This window comes from Bubalus kerabau, chromosome 4 (assembly GCF_029407905.1).
Source record: "Bubalus kerabau isolate K-KA32 ecotype Philippines breed swamp buffalo chromosome 4, PCC_UOA_SB_1v2, whole genome shotgun sequence".
NCBI classification, from domain to species: domain Eukaryota; kingdom Metazoa; phylum Chordata; class Mammalia; order Artiodactyla; family Bovidae; genus Bubalus; species Bubalus kerabau.
This window is the reverse complement of record NC_073627.1, coordinates 2946213-2953871: the sequence shown is the minus strand read 5'-3', so window position 1 is coordinate 2953871 and position 7659 is coordinate 2946213. Positions and strand designations below refer to the sequence as shown.

At 44.7% G+C, this 7659-nt stretch overlaps 1 long non-coding RNA gene across 1 annotated transcript in view; it reads right to left on the bottom strand.

Moving 5' to 3' along the window:
- Positions 1-2917: 2917 nt before the first annotated feature.
- The window catches only part of LOC129648561 (uncharacterized), a 32151-nt gene continuing 27409 nt past the window's right edge, over positions 2918-7659 (bottom strand). Inside the window, exon 4 of the long non-coding RNA XR_008712781.1 lies at positions 2918-3272. This is a non-coding gene — a long non-coding RNA (uncharacterized LOC129648561). The remainder of the gene's footprint in view (positions 3273-7659) is intronic.

The following is a 7659-nucleotide window of genomic DNA, read 5'->3' as shown; positions in this document are numbered from 1 at the left end:
GCTGAGTTTTCCAAATTTGCTGCCATATTGAGTACAGCACTTTCACAGCATCATCTTTCAGGATTTGAAATAGCTCAACTGGGATTCCATCACCTCCACTAGCTTTGTTTATAGTGATGCTTACTAAGGCCCACTTGACTTCACATTCCAGGATGTCTGGCTCTAGGTGAGTGATCACACCATCATGATTATCTGGGTCATGAAGATCTTTTTTGTACAGTTCTTCTGTGTATTCTTGCCATCTCTTCTTAATATCTTCTGCTTCTGTTAGGTCCATACCATTTCTGTCCTTTATCGAGCCCATCTTTGCATGAAACGTTCCCTTGGTATCTCTAATTTTCTTGAAGAGATCTCTAGTCTTTCCCATTCTGTTGTTTTCCTCTATTCTTTGTATTGATCGCTGAGGAAGGCTTTCTTATCTCTTCTTGCTATTCCTTGGAACTCTGCATTCAGATGCTTATATCTTTCCTTTACTCCTTTGCTTTTCGCTTCTCTTCTTTTCACAGCTATTTGTAAGGCCTCCTCAGACAGCCATTTTGCTTTTTTGCATTTCTTTTCCATGGGGATGGTCTTGATCCCTGTCTCCTGTACAATGTCACAAACCTCATTCCATAGTTCATCAGGCACTGTATCTATCAGATCTAGTCCCTTAAATCTATTTCTCACTTCCACTGTATGATTATAAGGGATTTGATTTAGGTCATACCTGAATGGTCTAGTGGTTTTCCCTACTTTCTGCAATTTAAATCTGCATTTGGCAATAAGGAGTTCATGATGTGAGCCACAGTCAGCTCCTGGTCTTGTTTTTGCTGACTGTGTAGAGCTTCTCCATCTTTGGCTGCAAAGAATATAATCAATCTGATTTCGGTGTTGACCATCTGGTGATGTCCATGTGTAGAGTCTTCTCTTGTGTTGTTGGAAGAGGGTGTTTGCTATGACCAGTGCGTTCTCTCGGCAAAACTCTATTAGTCTTCGCTCTGCTTCATTCCGTACTCCAGGGCCAAATTTGCGTGTTACTCCAGGTGTTTCTTGAATTCCTACTTTTGCATTCCAGTCCCCTATAATGAAAAGGACATCTTTTTTGGGTGTTAGTTCTAAAAGGTCTTTTAATTCACTGATTCCTAGAATGTTGACGTTCACTCTTGCCATCTCCTATTTGACCACTTCCAATTTGCCTTGATTCATGGACCTGACATTCCAGGTTCCTATGCAATATTGCTCTTTACAGCATCAGACCTTGCTTCTATCACCAGTCACATCTAAAACTGGGTGTTGTTTTTGCTTTGGCTCCGTTTCTTCATTCTTTCTGGAGTTGTTTCTCAACTGATCTCCGGTAGTATATTGGGCACCTACAGACTTGGGGAGTTCATCCTTCAGTGTCTTATCTTTTTGCCTTTCCATACTGTTCATGGGGTTCTCAAGGCAAAAATACTGAAGTGGTTTGCCATTCCCTTCTGCAGTGGAGAAGTAGTGGAGGGTAGAGTCTCATTTTCAGGAGATAGTAGCCCCGGAGGCTGTGACCAGTATCCTTAGCACATCATACTTGTCCTCTCCCTGCTTTTGCTTTCTTTTGAAATGAAGTTGAGAGGGAGGGGATACATGTATACATATAGCTGAGTCAGGCTTCACTAGTGGTAGAGAACCCATCTGCCAATGCAGGAAACATAAGAGACACAAGTTTGATCCCTGCGTCAGGAAGATCCCCTGGAGGAAGGCATGGCAACCCACTCCAGTACTCTTGCCTGGAGAATCCCATGGACAGAGGAGCCTGGCGGGTCCATGGTGTTACAGGGTCAGACACGACTGAAGGCACTTAGCTTGGACACACTGCTGGTTCACCGTGTTGCACAGCAGAAACTAAAATAACACGGTAAAGCAGCCATAATCCAGTTTAAAAAAAGAAATGCATTTGAAAGCAGGATTATTATCCAAGTTGCCAGGAGACTTCAGAATCCTTCTCCATGAATGAAAGACACAGTACAAGTAATAATAACAGTAGTCACATTATCCAAGCTTTGCAATGAACTAAATAAATAAAACTAAGGAAACTGTATAAGCAATATCCACAATGCCTAATCTTACAACTAAAATCTCACTTTTTTATATTTAAACATTACAGTGGACTTCACAGGTGCCTGAAATTACATTAGTGCCCAAGGTAAGTTTTCTTGTTTAAAAAACTTACCAAGTGGTGAAATATTCACAGTATGGTCAGTTCAGCTTCAATTAGAATAGTTGTTCATAGGGCTTCCCTGGTGGCTCAGATGGTAAACAAGTCACCTGCAATGCAGGAGACCCGGGTTCCATCCCTGGATCAGGAAGATCAACTGGAGAACAGAATGACTACCCAGTCGTTATTCTTGTCTGGAGAATCCCATGGACAGAGGAGCCTGGCTACAGTCTGTGGGTTCACAAAGAATCAGATATAACTGAGCGACTAAGCTCACACAAACACACACACACACACAAATCATCCAATAACCCCCATATTACCAGTTTTTTCTTTTGAATGTATCTTGGCTAGCTGCCTGAAATCCTTTTTCAAAAGAAGCCTTTCTAAAATAAAGGGAGAAACGTTCTTCTCTTTTCTAAAGGCCTGTTTATTGAGGTGTTTTGAAAATATAACCAGTGGGAAAGCAGAACTGAAATGCTTGGGACCCTGGGTTTGCCTAAAAGCCTTTTTTTTCCCATTCTATTTTATTTTTCATTGAAGTATAGTTGATTTACAATGCTGCGCCAATCTCTGCTGTACAGCAACATGACTCAGTTATCCACCTTACACATTCCTTTTTAAATATTATTTTCCATTATGCTTTTTTTAAGCTGCTCCTAAATAAAACTAGGTAGCAGCCATCCGCACACAGATGTGTTTTGCTTAAACCAGGAGCTAATGTGTTAAATTCTTTATTGTTTCCAAACACAGAGCAGACTTCTACGTCTTCTCCAAAAATGTTGCATAATTAATACAATTCATATCATCAAACCAACTCTTTGCTCTTTTTTGCTTGCAAAAGTCATAGTTTATTTTCCTATTCTTCCTTTGAAGAAAGACACTGGTGATAGATGGTAGATGACAGTCCAGGAATTCCACCAAAACGACAGCACACGCCCTGTGAGCAGCTGGGGCTGGCGGAGGGCCTGTCTCCTGTGCACATCGAGGGCAAGGCAGCCAACGGAAAGAAGCGGTCACATCCGAGCGTGCCATGGACCCAAAGGGCATCTGCGCTGGGCATCTCCCACACACAAACACAGCTGCGTGAGGTCAGTCTGGCCTGCACAAACAGGACAACAGGTGGAACAGCTTTGACGAACTGCAGCTGAAAACTCCTCTGCAAACCCCCTGTGTCTGATGTCGCCTCTTTAGATACGCTGCAGCAGGCAGGCCCCGGAGGGAAGGCACAGGAGGGCGGGGCCAGCCCGCGCACGGGCGTGGGCAGCAGTCGTATAAGGAGGCTCACAGCCACCACCACTGTCCCCACCTCCTGTGCTCCAGCGGCTGGGCTTGCCCGATCGCTCGGCACACACCGGCATCCCCGCTTGGCCTGCATATGGCACAGGGGCAGTCTCTCGCAAGAAAGACAACTGTGTTTGCTTTTTCCCTCCCACAATGAGTTGGCTTTTCAGTCTGAGAAGAGGGAGAACCTCAAGTCTGAAAGTTGCCACCTAAAATTCCGTTATTGGGAATTTACACAGAGCACGATGGTGGGATGCGTCCATGCCCGGGATCTTGAGCATATGCAGCTACATCTCTACATCCATACAGCTATCTAGGCATCTAGACAGACGACAGATAGATATCAATAGATAGATGATAGGTAGATGGATGATGGAAAGATACATAGATGGTAGACAGATGATAGAAAGACAGATATCAATACATAGATGCTAGACAGATAGTAGACAGATGACAGAAAGATGATTAATAGATGGAAAGATAGATAGACAGACAGATGAAGGACAGATACAGTGCTCAGCTGCATCCCTGGGCTTTTCCCTCTGAAGGACTGATGTAACATAGATCCCTTGGCTCTGACTGCTAGAGAAGAGCTGAAACATCATCATCTATGAGCTCTATGAACCTTCACCACACTTCACCCAGCAGCGCCCAGGAGACACTCCAGGATCCTTGAGCCCCTCCGACCCGCGAGTTTCAGGATTTTTCACTCTAATTTTTATTGGCGCACAGTTGCTCTACAATGTTGCGTTGGTTTCTCCCCCAGCACAGTGAGCCAGCCGCACGGGTACATGCATCCCTCCCTTTGGGACTTTGTCCCATTCGGTCGCCACAGCGCACTGAGCAGAGTGCCAGGGCCCTGCAGCATGTTCTCACTAGTTGTCCATTCTACATTAATACATACTATCAACAGTTTATCTGTGCCGATCCCAATCTCCCAATTTCTCCCACCCCCACCTTCCTCCCTTGATATCCATACATTTGTTCTCTACATCTGTGTCTCTATTCCTGCTGTGCAAATAGGATTATCTATACCATTTTTCTAGTTTGCACATATATGCATTTTATGGGTTCCATGAAGACAGGAACCAACCCATGTGATTTTTTGATGACCATATCCCCATTACCTGCAACAATGTTCTGGAACTCAGGAGGCAGTCAGAAAATACTTCCTGAATGAATGAATAAATGTCATAGCAAGATATGATGGGACATTAGGTAGCAAAATCATTCTATTTCCATATATGATGGGGTCTCAAAACCCAGGACTCAGTTTTCCCAATTTAGTTCACATTCAGTGAGCAAAAATTAGTCAAATTAGTAAAACAAAAGCTTAAAATTTGTTAATAAAAATAGGCTAATACCACTGTTCCTTAGTATCATTAGTGCTAACCAGAGCCAGATCCAAGAGAGCTTCATAAAGATCTCATAGAAGATTAACAGGCCATCTCAGAGGTAAGAGATCAGCTAAGAAATAATAAATAAATCAGAAAGTGATAAGTGTCAGTCACTCAGTTGTGTCCAACTCTTTACAAACCCATGGACTGTAGCCCACCAGGCTCCTCTGTCCATGGAATTCTCCAGGCAAGAGTATTGGAGTGGTTTGCCATTTCCTTCTCTAGGAGATCTTCCCAACCTAGGGATGGAACTGCGGTCTCCTGCAATGCAGGTGGATTCTTCATTATCTGAGCCACCATGGAAGCCCCCAACAAAGAGGAAATTTCCAACCTGTAGTGAAAATTCAGCAAGTCAATTGTAGAAAAGAGAAAGGCTAATATAACTTGATTTAATGAATCCAGGGGAGAAAAAATGTTTCTGTATGCTATACGACTATAATTATATTCATTTTCTTTCTTCTTTCAATATTTTGTATTTCAAATTTGTTACCTGGGGTGAGGAAAAAAAAAACATGTCTCTTAATAAAAAGGAAGGAGAGGAGAGGGGCAGAGGGAGACTTGGGTGAGGAGAGGGAACAGGAGAGGGAAGGAAAAGACCTCATAAAATGAAACAAGACAGGCGAGTTCTTCATAGCTCTAAAACCGCTAACTGAAAATGGATAAAAGTCCTATCAACCAGCTGTTTTGTTTCCATGACACTAAACACTACTGGTTTTACTTCTTCAGAGAATATATTGAACTGATTAGTTACTGTGGCATCGTGGAGACGTGCCACCGTGTGAGCAAGGAAGACAGCACACAGGCTCGGGGGACCCCGGGCTGTAGGGGGGACTCGCTGCCTCCAGGAGACCAGGCCCCAGAGCTCAGGGCGAGCCTCGTCTGGGGGCACTCACGGTGAGCCTTGTCCAGGGACGCTCAGGGCGAGCCTCATCCAGGGACGCTCACAGCGAGCCTCGTCCGGGGACGCTGGTGGCCTTCAAAACCTTCCCCAGAGGATCCCTCTGTTCTGGTCAGGGGACGGTATCTGAGACTCAGGAGTGTGGACCCCTGGGTTCTACTACCCATCCGTTCAACAAACAGACCTGCGAACTGAAACATGTATTTTCAATGCTCCAACACTCCTTGTCTTCTGCAGCAACTGGGATAACGATTTCTGTCCTATTTATTTGCAACATAAGAAAGCCTAGGGTAGGAATGTGTATTTTCTAAATTAGTGAAAAGCGGTGTTATTGATACCGCCAATTATGATGTCCCTTCAAGAGAAGGCCGCGTGTGGGGGTGCGAAGGCTGGAGGAAGGCACAGTGGGGGACTTTGGGATGGACGTGTGCACACGGCTATATTTAAAATGGATCACCAACAAGGACCTCCTATACAGCACACGGGACTCTGGTCAGTGTTACGTGGCAGCCCGGAGGGAGGGGAGTTTGGGGGAGAGTGGGTACGTGTGTGTACGGCTGAGTCCCTTCACTGTCCACCTGAAACTATCACAACATTGTTAATCGGCTGTACTCCAATACAAAATAAAATTTTAAAAAAAGAGAGAGAGAGGAAGAGAGGACAGAGTGGTCTAGTGTGAAAACAAGAATCAGAAGAGTCTGCGTTTTGGTGAGAACACCCCCTAGTTAGTGTCAGGGTTTAAATCAGCTTAAATCCAAGGACAATAGTCACCTAAGGGTCTCTGAACTAACGTTCTGACTACAGTACGCAGGCTCTCTGCCAATTCAAGTGTTAATTTCATATCAAATGCCCACCCTTGAAATCACCAACCACTGTCCATTACAGATTTGGCTTAAAAAGTTAACAGCATGTAAGAACGAGTGAAATAGAACAGTTACCAAATTATGACATAACCATGTGCAATCACTTTAACTTTTTAAAGTGCTGGTTTAAGTCTTCATGAGGGATAATGTGGAAAGTGAAAGGTGCTCAGTCGTGTCCGACTGTTTGGTACCCCATGGACCATACAGTCCTTGGCATTCTCCAGGCCAGAATACTGGAGTGGGTAGCTATTCCCTTCTCCAGGGGATCCTCCCAACCCAGGGATGGAACCCAGGTCTCCCACACTGCAGGTGGATTCTTTACCAGCTGAGCCACAGGGAAGCCCGAGAATACTGGGGTGGGCAGCCTGTCCCTTCTCCAGCGGATCTCCCCGACCCAGGAGTCGAACTGGGGCTCGGACACTGCAGGTGGATTCTTTACCAACTAAGCCACCAGGGATAATGCGAGCGCCTTAATAATTCTGTGTAAAATTCATCTCACAGAGAAACACAGTGGGGTCAAGGACAGTAGCTTCCGGGTGTGCATTACATTTATATGTAGACTATTGTTGGCAAACGTGAACAAAGCCGCCACCCAGCACGACTAATTAGTTTATGGGGCACATGCTCTGCACTTACCCTTGTTTGGACTTCTTACATACAGTAACGTCTTCAAAATAGTAGATACTGACTTCACCTGTATCTAATGAGATTTAAAAATCTCTATCTCAAAAAAAAAAAAATCCCTCTAAATGGAGTCAACCAGACACAGAAAGACAAATATCATATGGTGCTGGGAGGGATTGGGGGCAGGAGGAGAAGGGGATGACAGAGGATGAGATGGCTGGATGGCATCACTGACTCAATGGACATGAGTCTCAGTGAACTCCGGGAGTTGGTGATGGACAGGGAGGCCTGGCGTGCTGTGATTCATGGGGTCGCAAAGAGTGGGACACGACTGAGCGACTGATCTGATCACTGATGGTGCTAATGGTAAAGAACTGCCAATGCAGGAGACATAAGACATGGAGGTTCGATCCCTGGGTCAGG